The sequence below is a fragment of the Phoca vitulina genome, unplaced genomic scaffold (assembly GCF_004348235.1).
Source record: "Phoca vitulina isolate PV1807 unplaced genomic scaffold, GSC_HSeal_1.0 scaffold11, whole genome shotgun sequence".
Taxonomy (NCBI): domain Eukaryota; kingdom Metazoa; phylum Chordata; class Mammalia; order Carnivora; family Phocidae; genus Phoca; species Phoca vitulina.
In genome coordinates this window covers 5,228,951-5,250,255 of record NW_022589714.1, presented here as the reverse complement: position 1 = coordinate 5,250,255, position 21,305 = coordinate 5,228,951, and positions in this window count along the sequence as shown.

Here is a 21,305-nt window from a genome sequence, read left to right as displayed (position 1 = left end):
GTATCTGGCAGATCTGGGATTTGGGTCTGCCCGACTCCATACCCATGTGTACTCTTGTCCTCTCATGGGTGAACACCACACAGTAAGTCATTTATTCAGGTTCATGGTAGCCTCAGATTTTTGTAGCTTCAGGAAACCTTAGAGATGACCCCATCCAAACTTCATTTTATAGACAAGGACATGGAAGCCCAGGGAGGTGAGTGAATGATCAAGATGGCAGCAGTAGCAGAAGCACAAGTCAGGGATCCAGACTCCTGAGCAGGGACTTTTTCTAGGATACTGTCTTGTTAACTGGGAAAACACTTAGCTAAATAAGATGACCTAAATAAGTATACCATGAACTTTTAAGACATTTAAAAATTTTTGATGTTTTGGACATGCTCAGCCCTCAATGTGAACAAGTGAGTGTTTTTCATTTAATTCAGAAGAGAAAATTTTAAACACTTTGACTAGTGTTAATCAACACTTGGCAGTGTTTCAAATTCAATGATTTTTCACACACTAAATTTAGCTCAATTTAAAATTCCATGATTCAATCCAATGAAGTTTCTATCCAGATCATTCTGGTGCTTCTATCTGTTGCTTGCTTCAGTAACCATCTCATCCCATCTCCTTGCAAGTTCTCACTGGGGTGTCTCCCTTGACATTCTTCATCTTCTGTTCTTCTCAGGAAGATGATTTAGAAAACAACCATGGAAACCCTGATCAATCAATATGTTCACCATAACTTCCTTCAGATGTTTTCCTCTCATTTTCACACAAATACTGTTCGAAATTTATTTAGTTATTATGAGCAATCTCTCTCCCAGAGTGCTCATGCGTTCCGATATCACAATCAGCAACTTCCTAGAAATGCTATTCACAGGGCCCAGCATCCCTGAGGACTCTATAGCATTTTAAGAGGCCAATAAAGAGGGTTAGTCCACTCACATCTTGCCCTCCAGTTTGTTCATTATGTGCATTGTAATATCATTTTTCTTTGGGAAGAAGATGTTGGAAAATACCTCTCTACCTTGACTTTTGTTTTCTCTAAAAATAATTTTGTGTTCTATGGATATATCTTTGAAATATACCAATATTCAAATTCCTTTATTTATGATTGTTTTGTTATTCTTTCATAGGAGATATTATTTTTTGGTCTTTCTTTCCATTCATCCCTTGCAAAAAAAAAAACAAAACCAGTTTTCATTTAGCCAAGATATTATGTGAATATAAGATTTTTTTTACAAAGTATCTTATCATGATCAATTACTCTTTGACATAAATAGGGCAGATAAAGTGAGTGTATCTATCTGCTCCAAAGCAAGAAGAAATGTATCTGCTCCAAAGCAAAAATAGACAGTGATTCTATGCTAAAGATAAAAGATAAACAATTTTATCTTTTCCATTTCAGTGGTAAAACAAGTCAGAAACTTAGGGTCACCCTTGATTCTTCTCTTCCTTCGAATCCCAGCCATGATTAAGCTCTGTCAATAAATCCAAAATATCTCCCCAATCCACCACTTTTTTCCTCTTCCCATGGTGACTGCAGTAGTCCAGGCCATCACCCCCTCTTGCTCCAATTGCTGCATCAGTCTCCCTGGGGGCTTCCTTGCCTCTCCTCTTGCGCCCCCTGCCCACCCACTCTCACCACTGCAACCAGAGAGACCTCCGGATTGCAATTCAGATCACGTCAGTGTCCTTTTCAACACATCAATATCTTGGCTTTTGGGTTGGAACAAATTTCAAATGTCTCAAGTCAGGTAAGGTCCTGCAAGGTCTGACCTCTGCAGCTGCACGATCATCACTCTCTTTTATACTCTATATTCCAGCCACACCGAACTGTGGCTAGTTCTTTGACTGCCCCACCATGGCCTGCCTCCTCTCTGGGCCTTTGCATGTGCTGTTACTTCTTTTCAGGGAGTTACCCCTCATCTCCTCTCCCCCAGCTACTTTCCTCTTTTTGTCACACGCTCTCCCTTTGCCCAACTCCTTCTGAGCTTTTCATCCTCATTCAGCATCTTTTCCTCTGGGAAACCTTCCTTATTTCCTCAAGACTGAGATAGGTGCCTTTCTTAGTATTCCCAGCACCCCTTGGCTTATGACAATCAGTGCTTATCACCCTGGAGAACCATTGCCTGTTGCTGGCCCATCTCATCCTCTGGACTGTAAGTTCCTTGAAAGATGGAACAAGTCTTCTTCACCACCTTCTGGCCCTAAAATGGTAATATCAGGGATTATGAAATATAGTCTGAGGCCCACATTATGAAAATGTGTGCTTTGAAGGGCGATGAACTCACCCATACTAACAAGTCTTTTATTTGGCATGTGTGTGCACGTGGTGTGTGCATCCACAGACTAAAAGCTAAACAGATCTCTATGACTCTTGAGATCCAGATTGAATTGTGTCAAAGTCCCAAGTTTAGAGCCTGGAGGATTTCTAGGACTCCCTCAAATTTGAGCATTTTGCTGGTGCTGAAATTTCTGACTTCCTTGTCCTCTGGGCTCCTGCATCCTTATATAATATATCTGTGCTTCGCTGCCTTGGCCTAGATATGAAACAGTGCATCTTGGAATCCCCCCCCCACACACAAAAATGCTCTTTACAAGCAAACTTCAGTGAGTGATGTGCACTTGACAGATGATTTTGTATCAGAGATAAAGGAAAATTTATACTGCAGACATGGTAGCAAAGTCCCTTTTTAACACAAGCCATTGTGGACGGCTCTGTCTGCCCCTTTGCCCATAGAGCTGCCATGTTCCACACGTGCCTTCCCCACCATATGCACACCAATTCATTTGCCTGCATGCAGAGACAGATGAGGGTGGGGTTTAGAGGCTGGCACTGCCACTTACATCTCTGTGACCTTGGACAAATGACATTCACTACTTTATGACTTAGATTCCTCAATGGTAAAATAGAAATAAGAGTATTTACTTTATAAGATTGTTACAGTGGCGTCAAATAAGTTACTAGACATGAAGTTCTTAAAATATGCCTGGCATATAAAGTGCTCAACAAATGTTAGTAGTTTGTATTGCTCCACCCAAGCCCAAAGTATTCTGGAGAACTGCACCCTAGTTTAGAGGGAGCAGAATTTTTCATTGTCACATTACAAATCTACTAAGTTATCACATGAAAGAATAAGAATGATGTTATTACAATGCTCTAAACTACAACTGGAGCTTATCAGAGTTTACTTAAGACTCCAGTTCAGCATGCTTCTACTAAGGTACAAGTGTCACTCAAGTACAGCACTCCTATTCATGGCAGATCCACGCAGGTAGAGCTCAATGTTCAGGTGACTCCCTTCCCTCCCATGTCATGTACTTCGTATATTGATTTGCTGCTTGTGACCCGAACCATTAAAATAACTCACAACACACTATGCTAATACATGTTAATACACAAGATCCACATATGTTAATAAAATTGCTTGGTTGTTTTTAAGTTAATAGTTAAGTTTTATAACAAAGACTATGTGTGTAATTTCACATTATTTCCTTATAAAGTAAATAATCAGCCACATGTGTATGTTACAGGAAAAGAGTTTACCAAAATTTGTTGACTTTTCCCTTTCAACTTCTTTCTTATCACTTAGCATATTTTTCCCTGGAAAATGAGAATGAGTTAAATAGGTGGGTTTTGCTGATTTCAGCTCCAATTGTGTAGGCAGTAGTCTACTTCCCCAAATGTGTAATACTATAGTAGGTATTCAAGAAATATTTTTTGAATTAATGTTGAATATATATTTTTAAAAAGGACCAAATTAGGGTACCTGGGTAGCTCAGTCAGTTAAGTGTCTGCCTTCCACCTGCCCCCGGATCGAGCTCCACATCATCAGGCTCCCTGCTCAGCGGGGAGTCTGCTTCTCCCTCTGCCCCTCCCCTCACATGTGCTCCCTCTCAAATAAATAAAATATTTTTTTAAAAAAAGGACCAAATTATCTCAGTAGCAACAAGCACACATAGCACCCAGATTCTGGTTTCTAATACCATTCTCTAATTAAAGGATCCAGGGCTTCTTGGAGAAATGGATAACTCTAGGATTGGAGCAGGAAATATAAATGTGAGCCTGGAGCATCTTGTAATGTCAGAAAGTAAGGAGCTTCTCAAAAATAAAAACCCCACAATGACGAGGATACTTCAAAGGGATATGGGAACCATCTAAAAAAGTTCCTAATGGTCAAAGCTGAAACAATTTACAACAAAATAAATAACATAGTATTGGATTATAACCCAAAGCATAAAATAAATATCCGTGAGTCCATAGCAATGTAAATAAATTATTGGTTTAATAAAGAAATAAATGGAGAGAATAGAAAAACCTCCATTGCAGAACTCACGTAGCTACTAAGCATTCAAGGAGGTGGAGCATAACTCCCCACATATTCACGCGTTTAAGTATAGTGACTTCCTTCCAAAGAATACAGTATGGAAAGAGAGGGGAAAGAATAAACTAAAGGGGAGGAAGCTGAAAAACACAACTTCAGCCAGGTGATCAAAATTGACATTAACAATGATAAGTCATACTGATAAGATACATCCTTGCTATGATAGTATGAGAACTACACTATACTTCTGTGTGTTTTCCTCCCCAAAACTCATAATATCAAACCAATCATAAGAAAAATATCAGAAAAATCTCAATTGATGGACATTCTATAAAATACTTGACCAGTATTCCTTGAAAGTGTCAAGGTCATCAAAAACAAGAGAATCTGTGAAACTGTCAAAGCCAAGAGGAGCTAAGTAGACATGACTGCAAATATAATGTGACATCCTGGGTGGGATCCTGGAACAGAAAAGAATGTCAGATAAAAACAGAGGACTTTAGTTAAAATATTAAAAATATGGACTTTAGTTAATAATACTGTGTTCATTAACTGTGGTTCATTAAATGTGACTAATGTTCCATACTAACATAAAACATTAAGAATAGATTAAACAGGGTGTAAAGTATCTGTAGTAACTAGGCAACTTTTCTCTAAATCTAAATTTGTTCTAAAGTTTAAAAAAAAACAAATTAATTTGTATTCCTTTATATAATTCAACTGATAGTGAATAGCTGTTATCTCTCCCATTCTTAACCAAAAAGCCAAAATCCTTTATTAAAATTCTTTTATACTTTCTCCTTTGCTGAAAATAATTAAAGAAATGTTTAATCACATTATTTGTTCACATACTGAACTCTCCTTCAAGTTTGTAAAGACATTTTAATTTTAATACCTTACTTTAACAGTCATCGGAAAGAAGATAGAATGAAAAAGAGGAAAAAGTTTATCTTCAGTAAGCAAATGTAATAACATTTTACAAGTGGAGCTTGAGTATTTAGTCTGAAAGCATCTCTGTTGGTGTCTTTGCTGTTCACTCCCAAGGCCAAGTTCCTCCCTGCCCCCTTGGATGAGAATGCAGACAGATCCTATGGGTCTTCTGGTCATTCTCAGATAATTAGAAGTTCTCTGAAACCCTTAGTGAAACAAAAAAGAAACTATCTCATTTCAGTAATTAATTTCTTTAGTCCAGTGTAGTGAAAACATCGGTCTTCATCCAAAGTTAAGTTTTCTCCCCTCTGGCAAACTGAAGCCAGGTGCGGGGAGGCCCTGGCAGCGAGAAAGGGTAAGAAGAGATTCTTCTCTCCATCTTTGCCTTGGTTTTCCCCCTTCTCTCCTCTTCTCACTCTCCATGCTTTCTGTCTCTAGGTGTTGGAATGAAGGAGAGAGAGGAGAAAAATTGGTCAACGAAGACATTAGTAGATTAGTCCTGTCTGGGGCAGGTGCTCTCTGGGCCTTATTTAAAACCAACTCAATGTCAGAGGGCACTTTCAGGGATCCAGTTCGAGGTCACAGTATTTCTGAAGATCTCGTTTACCACTCTCTTGATTAAAAAAAAAATGCATCTCTACTTTAATTGTTAACGTCCTTACTTAGCACTGTGCATCCTGTAGACCCTTGCAACTCCTGCCTGCTAAGGCCTGCTCGCCCCATAGGTAGGTATCTTGAACTAGTCTAAGAAAAGTCAACCCCCATCTCTCATTTATGGGCCTACATCTGGCCCATAGGGGCACTCATACATCTTTGGCTCCAATAAGCTCTGGTACCTTATGTTGCACCAATGAAATTCTCTCATTCACGTGCCCTGCTCTTGAAATGGCCTGCCAGAGTCCCACTTCCTTTAGATTTCTTCATGTATGAGTCAGACAGCCGTCCCTGGGTTGATCAAGCTCCTGAGGGTCTCAGAGGATCTGCTGAACCTTCTTTCTCTAAGTTTAGAGTTAGAGATAGGTCCTCCTTCCTTATGCTCACCAGGGGGAGAGGTGGCAAAACTTAGGATCACAGCACACTAACGATTCTCTCCTCAAATTCTCTCCTATACTTAAATCCTTTTTTATTGTCCTAATTTTTTTTAAAGATTTTATTTATTTGACAGAGAGAGAGAGAGAGAGAGCAGGGACACAAGCAAGGGGAGTGGGAGAGGGAGAAGCAGGCTTCCCGCTGAGCAGAAAGCCTGATGCGGGGCTCGATCCCAGGACCCTGGGATCATGACCTGAGCCGAAGGCAGACGCTTAACGACTGAGCCACCCAGGCGCCACTGTCCTAATTTTTGTAAAGGCTGCGCAACTAGGGGTTGAAAAATACTGGGTTTTGACCACACCCCCTTTGTAAGTCCTCTTGGTGGCTAGGCACTTCACTTTAAATTGTGCTATTATTTGCCTCGGGGCCTTGGACAAAACCAAGACTCAAATAGTTCTTTTTGTGCACACTCTTATGAAAGGAGATAAACATGACCACAGAGTACCAGGCACACCTGCCAAACACTACGAAATCTGGATCACAGTAAAAGAGGAAGTTAAGATCTAATCCTAAGTAGGGAATCAAATTTCCTAATCATAAGTAGCACAATTCTAAAGAAGCCTAGCCAATTGTCCTTTCATCAGAACAAGTTGTAGGGATGTTGGTTATCCAAAGAAGAAATGGAAAGTCTATGGAGAGATCCAGATTCATAGAAACCAACAGCAGAGGAGGGAAAACTAAAGGAATAATTATACTCTCAAACCATTTCAACTGTTCACAGCCAGGCCTCAAGATGGCTTGAGTTTTGTGTTTTAACTAGCAATATAGAAGCAACCCAAATGTTAATAATCATCATAACTAACACAGTTTTTATTATGTGACAGGCACTTCTCTAAGTGAATTTACATGTACCAACTCATTCAATCCTCATAGCAACCCTATGACATGGGCATTGTTATCTCAGCTGAGTCACAGAGATAATAAGCAGTTTACACAAGGTTATCCAGCAAGCAAATGTTGGAGCTAAGATTTTTAATCAGGCAGTCAGGCCCCAAAGACTACTCTTAATCCTGACTCTAATGTTATGATTCTTTGAGACTGGAATAATTTGATCAACTCATTTCATTTTTTTTAAATTTCTCCACTAATAGTTTATAGCCATTAAAATTTAAGTAAACGAAATCAAGTTTCAGCCAGTAGTTCTGGAGTTCTTGACACTGTCATCAGTATTCTAGAAGAATACAAATATGGGTAAGACATAGCCTCTGTCCTCAAAGAACTTTGAGTTGAATTGAAGGTCATTGATGGCTAAGAAAGAATAGATGTGCCTTGATCTCCATTGTAGCATGAGATTTTTTTTTTTAAACTTGCACAAGATTTTATAAGTACCATGTGAAGACTCAACAGGGTGCTATAACATGGTGAAGTGAACACCTCTTGTCTCATGCTCACACATAGCAGGTGCTCACTCAGTATCCATTGACTGAATAAGTGAGTGCCTGCAATTCAGAGGAAAGAAGAACAACACTAAGTTGGGGCTATTTTGGAAAGATTTCATGGGACTTAATTGCGTATATTTCCTTTAATCTTCCTAGTGCTACAAAGAAGCTGTTGTGATCTTCATTTTCTATGAGGATATCGAAGCACAGATTACTTTAATACCTTGCCCAAGTTCACATGAGTTTGAGGAAGCAGAACTGAGATTCACCCTGCACCTGTGTGATGCCCCATCTCTTTGTCCACTGTGTGGCTTGTGGGCAGGAGGGAGGCCATCTTTGGGGAAGGGAGCAATAGCAGCAAAGTAAGGGTGGCCTTGAAAGGCTCAGCAGGTTTGCAAGAGAGCTGGGACTGAGAATGCATGGAGTTCAGCAGCAGTGAGAGGGAAATGAGGTCCCATAGGCAGGTGGGGCCTGGATAGAGGCACTGTGGCAGCCAGACTGAGGACTTGAAATTGTGAACTACGGGGAGCCACTGAAGGTTTATGGGCAGGCGGCACCATGGATCTAGAAGACATCCCCTGGATAAAGTGGAGAATTGATCCAAGAGAGGGAAATAAGAGGCAAGAGGAGGCTACTCCAACAGCCTCGTTCTCATAGTGAACACTAGTGGTCATTAAAGAAAGAAGCAGCAGCGGCAGTAACATCTCAGTAATAGTTAAGCTGTGCAAAGACTAAAAGGCAAATGATAAATGTATTATAAAGGTGAGTATTTGACAGAAGCAAAAGGCATATCTAGTGTTAAGTCAGAGGCTGCAGAATAATAAATACTTGCTCTGTTCTGAGGTGAGACAGTGATATACGCCTTTGAGAATTGCAGCCCTACTTTGGTATAGAAAAATGGAGGGGGGAGCACAATTAGAATTTTCTAGAAATATTATTTAGAAACAGCAACATAGCAACAGCAGTTTGCCCCTCATTCTCTTTTTGTACATGGGTCAGAACTTGAGGTTCAAGAGTTTAGCAGAGTGAAGGAAAAGATTGCAGTTCTGACAATGGGGACCAAGGGAGAGCCCCACATGTCTGATTATATCTGACAAGGTTGGTCCACATGCTTGTTTCTGTTTTCTCCCCTCCTCAAGTGTCCTTGAGGACAAAGCTGAGCCCTGCATTTCCTTTGTATCCTCCCAGGCTGGAGACACAGCAAGAGCTTAATAAATGCTTCTTCAAAGGGGATAATAAACCACAGACAAAAAAGAAGTTAACAGTTAAGAGGATAGTATGTTTTAGAACATGAGTAATATTTACGTAAAAGGGGTCTTATTCTCTCCTTGTCAGAAAAATGTCCCCAAACTGTCACTTACATATGACTAGGATACTCAGAGGCAAGAACATTTAATGGCTTGGACTGTGAGAGAGGGCCTTTCTAAAAGAGGCACACTTTGGGGGTAGGAAGGGTGAGGGGAGACAATGAGAAAAAAGTAGAAAGCGTGAGACTTCTTTTCCTTCTTTACATGGTGCCCAAGTTGACTGAAGCAGAGAGAAGGAGGTTTTGGCAATCTCATTCCAGATGCACAGACTGTTTAACCAGGGGTCTCCTACCAATGCTCAGAAACTTCCTATGCATAGGTAGAAATCTTATGATCCAGTTTCTTACAGAGAGAGACTCATCACACAAATCTGGAACTTTTCCAATATCATATAAATTGTTAAATTCCTTCCCAAATCTGCCCACATATCATCTGTCTTCCAGTTGGACACTATTTTTTGTAACTTATGTTGCCAATAAATGGTTTTTCATATATATTTACAGAAACATTTTCTGAAAATGTCTGATGTCTTTGAATATTATTTATTTTAGCAAATATTCATGGAGCATCTACTTTCTGCCAAGTACTGTGCAAGGTGTTGAGAAACAAAAATATTCAGACTCAGCCCCTACCTACAAATAATTCAGCTTAGTGGGGGAGACTAACACATATCAGATAACTATTCAACAACATGGCAAGCACAGTAATTATGATTTTCACAGATAATCATAAGGGGTAATCAGGAGAAAAGCCTAACCTGATCCAAGTGGACTCAGGGAGAAGGGAGGTTGGGGAAGTTTTCTAGACCTCACAATGTTTGAATAGATTTTTTAAATGGTGGAGTCTTAAAAAAAAAAAAAAAAGTAAATGAAAAGAAGGGATGAGAGTGGAATTGTATTATGAGCAGAAAGAAGATCAGAAAGATTAGCACAGAGGTACGAAACAACATGACATATATGCCAAAATACATGTATTTCAGGGCTACTGGGACCATAATCATTAGGCAAGGAGCAGAAGGAGTTGGAATCAGAGGCAAGTTAAGCCACACACAAAGGATCTTGAGAGCCTTGCTAGGGGGCTGGGCCTTTATCCTTTTAGGGGTAGACAAAGAGCCAATAAAGACTTTCAAACAGGATAATGATATGATCCAATTTGTTTTTAAAGTAAATCCCTGTAGTATTACCGGTGTGTAGAATGTGTGAAGAGGACAAGAATGAAGACAGTGAGATCAGCTTCTAAGTAGTGGTTGAGGCTACCCAGGATGTAGGCAGTGAGTAAAGGGATAGACAAAAGGAGATCAGAGAAAAGCTTAAGAAAAAGCAATGGAAATTGGTGATTAACTTGATATTGAGGTAAAGGAGGGGGAAAAGTCAAGACTTCAAAGTGGATGCTAAAACCAAGACTACAAAAGGCGAGGATGGAAGGAAAGAGGGCTGTTGAGTTGAATAATTAACGTGTGTTTGAGGTGCCTCTGGGACATCTGAATGGAAATATCCAGTAGAGAGTTGGAAAAATGGATATGAAGTTTGAAGCAGATTCCAGGCTGGAGATATAATCTGGAGTCAGTTAACCACTGCTGCTTACAATCCACCATAAATATCCTGCTTGCAAATGCTGTGCGGATTCACTCTTCTTAGTTGGAAGATGGCATATGACTGGCTCACGATGACATTCATACTTAGTTCTCTTAGGGTTTTGTAAGACTGTGATACTCTTAAATAACATAAATTCTGAAAGAAATGCCCATTGATAAAGAAAACAATAACTTTCTCATGCACTCATTAGGAGAAGAGAGCCTGAAGATGTAATTATCATGGAGCTGTCTCTATTCCTCTAAAACTGTGTCAGATGGGGCTAATCATGATTTTCCTGACTACTTAGCTGGATGTTGATAGAATCAAGGGAAATAATGCAATCTTAAAGAGTAAAAAGGCTTTTACTGTCGATAGACTTGAAAAATACGAAGATGTTTCATAGTTTTGACTTAGGCATCTAGCTACTTACAAATCTTTAATTTCTTTCATAGACAACATGAGAATATTATATCAAAGAAACTGAAACTAGGGAAAGAATTAAATCTGCAGCAGCTTTTTGTCATGTATTCAGAAGCCCAAACTTCATTAGCCATTGAGTGTGTCCTCTGGGAATCTCCATTAAGTCATCAGTGACACTGGATCTAGAACTCCAAATAGAGTCTGGTTTCTATAACATCAGAGCATTGAACTAATTCAATTGTAAGGGCAAAATGCCAGGGGCTAAAAGGATTTGAAGGATAGGAAAAAGAGTAATTGGATAAACTGCCAGACTTAAAATATGAACAATCATTATTACCAAGAATATGAGAGATGAAGACCTAGGAAAAACAACCTTTGTCATTGGGAATGTGATGACATTGTTGTCCAATGTTAAAGCCACATGGAATGACGTTAACATTCCCTTGGTTCCACTCAATCTCATCATACATATCATCTCCCAACTTGGCACTTTACAAAACGCCTTTACTAATTTTCTCTAGTTTTCCATGGGGTCAATAGGGTTTTTGTTTACTTACTTCATTTTTGCGCTTATTTATATCCAATCACTAGTATGCCCTCTGTGTTTTTCTGCATCTGTGTTGTGTTTGCTTCCATTTTAAGCTGCCCTTAGAGTGTTTCACAGAGTGTCCTACAGAAGGCTCTCTCCTTGCAGAACAAGGTTGGGGGAGACAGGATTTTGTGGTCTAGTAAAAATGGGAAATACTGTATTCTGCATTTTCCTCTTGGAGATTCAAAATGAACATTAGCAGACTAAAATGTCTGCAAAAATGAAAACTGCTTAACCTTTTAAATCCAGCTTTAAACTTATTTGGTCACAGACCCCTTCTCTTGGAACAATTTTTAACTGCCTCAAAAACCAGTGGATCTACTGTGGGAAATAACCCCAGAGGATGGAAGCCTCACACTAAACATTAATAAATGGGAACTGGATAAATGTTTTAATATAATTCTGTCTGTTCTTCTGTTTGTAGCTAGAGAACAGAGGAATAATAATAAGGAAACCTGAGTTTCATTCCTGAATGTGTGGCATTAAGCATATTATTTTACTTCTCTTTTCCTCACAGGGTAATGTTGTGACTACAGTGAGTCAATACATATTCAAGTATTCTGGGAAATAAAAGATGTTATTTATTAAGTGCTCCCTGTGTGCCAGTATTATGCTAAACACTCTAAAACATCACTTTTAAAAATTCTCATGATGACACATTAGAACCAAGATTTGCATTTCTTCTATTCTTGGTAATAATGATTGTTCATATTTTAAGCCTGACAGCTTATCTAATTACCCTTTTTCCTATACTTCAAATCCCTTTAGCCCCTGGTACCATTATTAGTGTAAGTGTATAGATTCAAAAACTGAGGCTTACAGAGGGAAGTAACAAACCCAAAGTCAACCAGCTAGAAAATGCACCAGGAGTTTATTTTATTTTATTTTATTTTTTATTTAAATTCCTGTTAGTTAACGTACAGTGTAATGTTAGTTTCAAGTGTACAATACAGTGATTCAACACTTTCATGCAACACCCAGTGCTCATCACGACAAGTGCCTTCCTAAATCCCATCACTATTTAACCCACCCCTCCACCCACCTTCCTTTGGTAACCATCAGTTTGGTCTCTCTAGTCAAGAGTTTGTTTCTTGATTTGCCTTTCTCTTTTTTTCCCCCTATGATAATTTGCTTTGTTTCTTAAATTCCACATATGAGTGAAATCATATGGTATTTGTCATTCTCTGATGGCCTTATTTCGCTAAGCATAATACTCTCTAGCTCCATCCATGTTGTGGCAAATGGCAAGATTTCATTTATTTTTTATGGCTGAGTAATAATCCATTGTATGTATACCATATCTTCTTTTTTTTTTTAAAGATTTTATTTATTTGACAGAGGAGAGACAGCAAGAGAGGGAACACAAGCAGGGGGAGTGGGAGAGAGAGAAGCAGGCCCTCCTCCGAGCAGGGAGCCCGATGAGTGGCTCGAACCCAGGACCCTGGGATCATGACCTGAGCCAAAGGGCCACCCAGGCACTCCTATACCATATCTTCTTTATCCATTCATCAATCAATGGACATTTGGGCTCATTCCATAATTTGGCCATTGTAGATAATGCTGCTATAAACATTGGGGTGAAAATGCACCAGGGGTTTAAACCCAGTCTGTTCAACTCCAGAACACAAGCTCCTAGTCACTACTGATATCCAGGCTTGTGGCTCAGGGAAAAGGCAACATAATTACTTAGGTATTCCATATATTCAATTTGAACTCTCTCCATGAAATCACTGATCATTCAAAAAGATGTCTTACCTCACCGAGGGAGAGAACAGCAAGATTTTGTCTTCCCGGGCTGACTGTCTGCTTTCCACCCTGTCTCAGGAGTAGTGGGTGCTGAGCGGAAGAGGTGCAGTGCGGGGTGGTAGTTAGCCATGGCGATGATGCTACAGACCTAAGATGCCACCATGTTCCCAACATTAAACAAGCAGCATATCAACACTGGTGCTGAAATTTGTGAGAAAAACACATTGTTTAAGAAAGCCCAATAAAATATAGACATTCATTACAAAGCTGAAGATATTTTTCATTATCCCATGATCACTGGCCAGCAGGGACCATTTGTGATTATTCAGTACATCCCATTGCTCTCCGCCACACTAAAGTCGGTAAGCATCTGTGAGAGGGAGGCCAAATGGGGGTTTGATCTAGCAGGGAAGGTGGAGCTCGGAAGGATGACAGAATTGTTTTTGCATCCATTCAAATAGTATTTACCGAATGTCCACTGTTCTAGGCTTTAGGACTACTACAGAAAAAACATCAAGTCATGGAATTTATAATTTTTTGATGGTTGGGATTATTGGTCCAAACAATAGGCTCATTGCATCTCATTACAAATCCATTAATCATCATGTGAATTGCCCCTATTCCTGTGAAAGGAGTACATATTCTATTTGGCTCTTTGACTTGGTGCTCGGCACACGACATGCTTTGGCTAATGGAATTTGAGCACATGTGACTGTCACATCTGAGCAGAATTTTTAAATGAGATTGCCTGATTTGTCTCTGCCCCCCTTATATTCCTGCCCTTTACCATAAGAGCACTTTATCCTAAAGAAGGCATGTTTTTTCAACTTGAGTCCCGAAGTGGAAGCAAGACTAATTGAGGCTTGGGTGTGCACAGGAGAGCCAAGAAGAGCTGCAGCCTACCCACAGCCATCATGTGACATAGGCAAGGGATAAATGTTTGTCGTTGCAGGCCACTGAAATATCGAGGCCGTTTGTTGCTGCAGCAAAAACTGATACATGTACTATTTGGGGATACAACAATATGTAAATATATAATATATCAGGTAGTAAAAATTCTATGCAAAAAATTAGGCAGAATAAAGTAAATAGTAACGGTTCGGAGATGGGAGTTTGCTATTTTATTAAAGTAGTTAGGTGAAGGCTTCTCTGGCAGAGTTTCATCTGGATCAGAGCCCTGAAGCGAAAGAGGCCAGGAAACATGCATAAGTATAAGAAAAACATTTCAGAGGGAACATCAAGAACAAAAGGTCTTTGGGGATGGCAAATATAGAGGGTGTGTGTAGTTTGAATAATTTTTGGATGTAACAGGCTACCCAATTGTTGATTATCTAGAGTATCTGTAGATGTGAAATTGTGTGCAAAATCAGAGATGGAAGACATTATAGGATTATAGGATTTTATTTCTGGAAAGATCTTGGAGATCATTATTTAATAGCCTCATTTTGTAGAAAAAGAAATTGAAACTCAGAGAAGGAAAGAGATTTGCCTAAAACCACACAGGCAGAAAGATCTCACATTAGGTTTTCCAACTTAAAACCTAAGAGCAGGCATGCATGATAAAAACCCACAGCTTGGCAACTGATCCATGAAGAGATAGAACAGTCAAGGGTTGGGAGGAAGCAGGTGATGCTCCCTATACCATTATCTGAATTGACTAAGAAACAAACTTAATTCCCCAAGACAAAGCTGTGTTGCATTCAGTTGTCACCACTAACCCAACCATAGCTATTTTCAAGGTAACTGCACTTTTAAATGATTGAACCATCCCCAAATATATTTGATTAGTTAGATTCTCTACTTCTGTCATAAAAATATATTTCTAGAGAATCAATATATAAACTTATTTCATAAAGGCACTAGCAAACATATTGTTGATTTAAAAAATAATTGTACAATGGACAGGCTTTTAAAATATGATATAAAACTGTAAATCATAAAAGAAGCATTGATATATTTCATGACAGAAATTTTTTATTTTATTTTATTTTTTTAAAGATTTTATTTATTTATTTGACTGAGAGAGACACAGCAAGAGAAGGAACACAAGCAGGGGGTGTGGGAGAGGGAGAAGCAGGCTCCCCTTGAGCAGGGAGCCCGATGTGGGGCTCGATCCCAGGACCCTGGGACCATGACCTGAGCCGAAGTCAGACGCTTAATGACTGAGCCACCCAGGTGCCCCTCATGACAGATATTTTAAACTTATGTATCAAAATAAATTATAGCAAAAGTAAAAGTATGCGGAAAACATTTACAACTCACTTGACAGAAAAAAGCTACTTTAACATTTAAAAAATTTAAATTAAGGTTAAGAAATAAACAGCTCAATAAATAAAAAGGACAAGGGATATGAATACACATTTCATAGAAAAGGAAATAAAATGCTCCAACAGCTGAAAAATGTTCACCCAAAATTGAACCAAAAAAATATTAGAACATAGAAAAATAAAAAAAATTTTAAGTCTCAATGGCAAAACTTAAAAGTGTGAAGACTCACTGCTGGAGAGACTACAGGTACCCAGACACCTTCACACACTGTTGGCGGGAGAAGCCAGTAGCTGAATCATTTTGGAGAAACCCTTGGCAATATCCACAATAACATAAAATATATGTTCCTATGGCCCAGCAACTCCACACATAAGAAAAGGAACCTGAGGGGTGGCTCAGTCAGTTAAGCATCCGACTCTTGATTCTGGCTGAGGTCACGATCTCAAAGTCATGAGATCGAACACTGCGCCAGGCTCTGTGCTGGCATGGAGCCTGCTTAGGATTCTCTCTCCCTCTCCCACTGCCCCTCCCCTGCCTCTCTCTCTTAAAAAAAAAAAAAATGAGCCTGAATATTCATTCTTTGAGCAAATATTTATTGAGTACCTACTATGTACCAAGTTCTGTGCTAGGAGCTGGGGACAGAAGAGGAACAGAGAAGTGTTGTAAGATTAGTGGTAGGATGAGGGCTCATCATGCAAGGGCACTGTCAGCACTTTGTAATGACGTAACAGAACATACTGACAGAAATCAGGAAATCTAATTTTAGTCTTGGTATTGTGGCCAAATTAATGAGGTAATCTTACATGCCACAGTTTTTCTTTCAGTTAAAACAATTGGATTGGAATAGATTATATGTAGGGTCCTATTTACTTCTAGAATGTTTTGATTTAAAAATCTTCTCTGAAGTTTAAGGCAGAACCTATATTTAGGAAAGAGGGGAATGGGGTCTTGCTCTAACCCCAGACTCCTCAGATTTACAGGGCTCACCACCTCAAAATGGAGTGCTTTCTTGATGATATTCTTAGAGCATATATTCTATTTGATGGTAAATAATTTAAAATACCATTTATTGTTTAAAAATATATATGAATGGAGCACAAAAATGACATCTATTCTTGAAATGTGCATTAGAAATTTCCTATTTGCTGTTAAGGCCTGTTTCACTCCCCTTAGCCATTGCCCTAAATGAGTTGGACTCCTCTGTGGTGACGGTTATGTCTGTGGAAACCGTTCAGAAGTGCAGTGCCAGTTATATTGCTAGCTACTGGTCGCAGAGTTTTATGTTGACCATTTAAAGCCTCATTTTTAAAGTTGATTCTGGCTAATTTTGCCCCCGAATTTTAGTTCCTCAGGAAGAGACTTCTAGCATCTGTTCACAGCATAACCTTCATTCCAAACTGTTCCCATCCATGGAAGAAAGTATATCTTGCCATTTGGCCAGCCGATGGTCATAGTGCTTAGGAAGCAACGCTTTTCCACATCAATTTGTTCCTCTCATCTTTCTAGTCCTGATATTCTCATCAGGCAAAGATCCCCAGTTTCGACCCTTTATAACAAGCCAGGATCCTGCAAAGCCTGCGGGGCCTCTATACAAGTTGTGTTTTTTTCATGCCCATTTAATTCTTCCTTTCTCTTCTTCTTTAATACAAATTTTCCCCTCTGTTTAGTAAGCCACATCTCCAGTGATGAAATTTCTTTTTCCTTTAATTATGATTCATAAACCTTCCCATCTATTAGGATCATTTCTTTTTGACACTAAACTTTCCTATTACAGCAAGGAGCTGGTCAAGGAAATAAAAGCAGAAGAACTGCTCTTTCAGGTGATAGCTATAAAAATTTACTATTACCTCTGAGGTTTTTTTTTTATTCTTTTTTTTTAATTATGTTATGTTAATCACCATACATTACATCATTAGTTTTTGATGTAGTGTTCCATGATTCATTGTTTGTGTATAACACCCAGTGATCCATGCAGTACGTGCCCTCTTTAATACCCATCACCAGGCTAACCCATCCTCCTACCCCCTCCCCTCTAGAACCCTCAGTTTGTTTTTCAGAGTCCATAGTCTGTCATGGTTCGTCTCCCCCTCCGATTCCCCCCCCCTTCTCTTTTCCCCCCCCCCTATCTTTTTTTTCTTTTTTTTTTTTTTTTAACATATAATGTACTATTTGCTTCAGAGGTACAGATCTGTGATTCAACAGTCTTGCACAATTCACAGCGCTCACCATAGCACATACCCTCCCCAATGTCTATCACCCAGCCACCCCATCCCTCCCACCCCACACCCCTCCAGCAACTGTCAGTTTGTTTCCTCAGCTTAAGAATTTCTCATATCAGTGAGGTCATATGATACATGTCTTTCTCTGATTGACTTATTTCGCTCAGCATAACACTCTCCAGTTCTATCCACGTCGTTGCAAATGGCAAGATTTCATTCTTTTTGATGGTGGCATAATACTCCATTATATATATATACCACATCTTCTTTATCCATTCATCTGTCAATGGACACCTTGGCTCTTTCCATAGTTTGGCTATTGTGGACATTGCTGCTATAAACATCGGGGTGCACGTACCCCTTCGGATCCCTACATTTGTATCTTTGGAGTAAATACCTAGTAGTGCAATTGCTGGATCGTAGGGTAGCTCTATTTTCAACTTTTTGAAGAACCTCCATACTGTTTTCCAGAGTGACTACACCAACTTGCATTCCCACAAACAGTGTGGGAGGGTTCCCCTTTCTCTGCATCCCTGCCAACATCTGTCATTTCCTGACTTGTTAATTTTAGCCATTCTGACTGGTGTGAGGTGATATCTCATTGAGGTTTTGATTTGGATTTCCCTGATTCCAAGAGATGATGAGCACTTTTTCATGTGTCTGTTGGCCATTTGGATGTCTTCTTTGGAAAAATGTCTGTTCATGTCTTCTTCCCATTTCTTGATTGGATTATTTGTTCTTTGGGTGTTGAGTTTGTTAAGTTCTTTATAGATTTTGGATACTAGCCCTTTATCTGATATGTCATTTGCAAATATCTTCTCCCATTCTGTCAGTTGTCCTCTGGTTTTATTGACTGTTTCTTTTGCTGTGCAAAAGCTTTTTATCTTGATGAGGTCCCAATAGTTCATTTTTGCCCTTGCTTCCCTTGCCTTTGGCAATGTCTATAGGAAGAAGTTGCTGTGGCTGAGGTCGAAGAGGTTGCTGCCTGTGTTCTTTAGAATGTTGATAGACTCCTGTCTCACATTTAGGTCTTTCAACCATTTTGAGTCTATTTTTGTGTATGGTGTAAGGAAATGGTCCAGTTTCATTCTTCTGCATGTGGCTGTCCAATTTTCCCAACACCATTTGTTGAAGAGACTGTCTTTTTTCCATTGGACATTCTTTCCTGCTTTGTCAAAGATTAGTTGACCATCGAGTTGAGGGTCCATTTCTGGGCTCTCTATTCTGTTCCATTGATTGATGTGTCTGTTTTTGTGCCAGTGCCATACTGTCTTGATGATGACAGCTTTGTAAGAGAGCTGGAAGTCCGGAATTGTGATGCCACCAGCTTTGCTTTTCTTTTTCAACATTCCTCTGGCTATTCGAGGTCTTTTTTGGTTCCATACAAATTTTAGGATTATTTGTTCCATTTCTTTGAAAAAAGTTGATGGTATTTTGATGGGGATTGCATTAAATGTGTAGATTGCTCTAGGTAGCATTGACATCTTCACAATATTTGTTCTTCCAATCCATGAGCATGGAACATTTTTCCATTTCCTGTGAGGAAGCTCAATTTCTTTCATGAGTATTCTATAGTTTTCTGAGTACAGATTCTTTGCCTCTTTGGTTAGATTTATTCCTAGGTATCTTATGGTTTTGGGTGCAGTTGTAAATGGGATTGACTCCTTAATTTCTCTTTCTTCTGTCTTGTTGTTGGTGTATAGGAATGCCACTGATTTCTGTGCATTGATTTTATATCCTGCCACTTTACTGAATTCTTGTATGAGTTCTAGCAGTTTTGGGGTGGAGTCTTTTGTGTTTTCCACATAAAGTATCATATCATCTGCAAACAGTGAGAGTTTGACTTCTTCTTTGCCGATTTGGATGCCTTTTATTCCTTTTTGTTGTCTGATTGCTGTGGCTAGGATTTCTAATACTATGTTGAATAGCAGTGGTGATAGTTGACATCTCTGCCGTGTTCCTGACCTTAGGGGGAAAGCTCTCAGTTTTTCCCCATTGAGAATGATATTCGCTGTGGGTTTTTCATAGATGGCTTTTATGATATTGAGGTATGTACCCTCTATGCCTATACTCTGAAGAGTTTTGATCAAGAAAGGATGCTGTACTTTGTCAAATACTTTTTCTGCATCTATGGAGAGGATCATATGGTTCTTGTTCTTTCTTATATTAAAGTATTGTCTCACATTGATTGATTTGCGGATATTGAACCAACCTTGCAGCCCAGGGATAAATCCCACTTGGTCGTGGTGAATAATCCTTTTAATGTACGTTGGATCCTATCGGCTAGTATTTTGGTGAGAATTTTTGCATCCATGTTCATCAAGGATATTGGTTTGTAATTCTCCTTTTTGATGGGGTCTTTGTCTGGTTTTGGGATCAAGGTAATGGTGGCCTCATAAAACGAGTTTGGAAGTTTTCCTTCCATTTCTATTTTTTGGACCAGTTTCAGAAGAATAGGTATTAATTCTTCTTTAAATGTTTGGTAGAATTTCCCTGAGAAGCCATCTGGCCCTGGGCTTTTGTTTCTTGGGAGATTTTTGTTGACTGCTTCAATTTCCTTAGTGGTTATAGATCTGTTCAGGTTTTCTAGTTCTTCCTGGTTCAGTTTTGGTAGTTGATACATATCTAGGAATGCATCCATTTCTTCCAGATTATCTAATTTGCTGGCATAGAGTTGCTCATAATATGTTCTTATAATTGTTTGTATTTCTTTGGTGTTGGTTGTGATCTCTCCTTTTCATTCATGATTTTGTTGATTTGGGTCATTTCTCTTTACTTTTTGATAAGTCTGGCCAGGGGTTTATCAATCTTGTTAATTCTTTCAAAGAACCAGCTCCTAGTTTCGTTGATCTGTTCTACTGTTCTTTTGGTTTCTGTTTCATTGATTTCTGCTCTTGTCTTCATTATTTCTCTTCTCCTGCTGGGTTTAGGCTTTATTTGCTGTTCTTTCTCCAGCTCCTTTAGGTGTAGGGTTAGGTTGTGTATTTGAGACCTTTCTTGTTTCTTGAGAAAGGCTTGTATTGCTATATACTTTCCTCTTAGGACTGCCTTTGCTGTATCCCAAAGATTTTGAACAGTTGTGTTTTCATTTTCATTTTTTTCCATGAATTTTTTAGATTCTTCTTTAATTTCCTGGTTGACCCATTCATTCTTTAGCCTCCATGTATTTGAGTTCTTTCTGACTTTCCTCTTGTGATTGAGTTCTAGTTTCAAAGCATTGTTGTCTGAAAATATGCAGGGAATGATCCCAATCTTTTGGTACCAGTTGAGACCTGATCTGTGACCTAGGATGTGATCTATTCTGGAGAATGTTCCATGGGCACTCGAGAAGAATGTGTATTCTGTTGCTTTGGGACGGAATGTTCTGAATATATCTGTGAAGTCCATTTGGTCCAGTGTGTCATTTAAAGTCTTTATTTCCTTGTTGATCTTTTGCTTAGATCATCTGTCCATTTCAGTGAGGGGGATGTT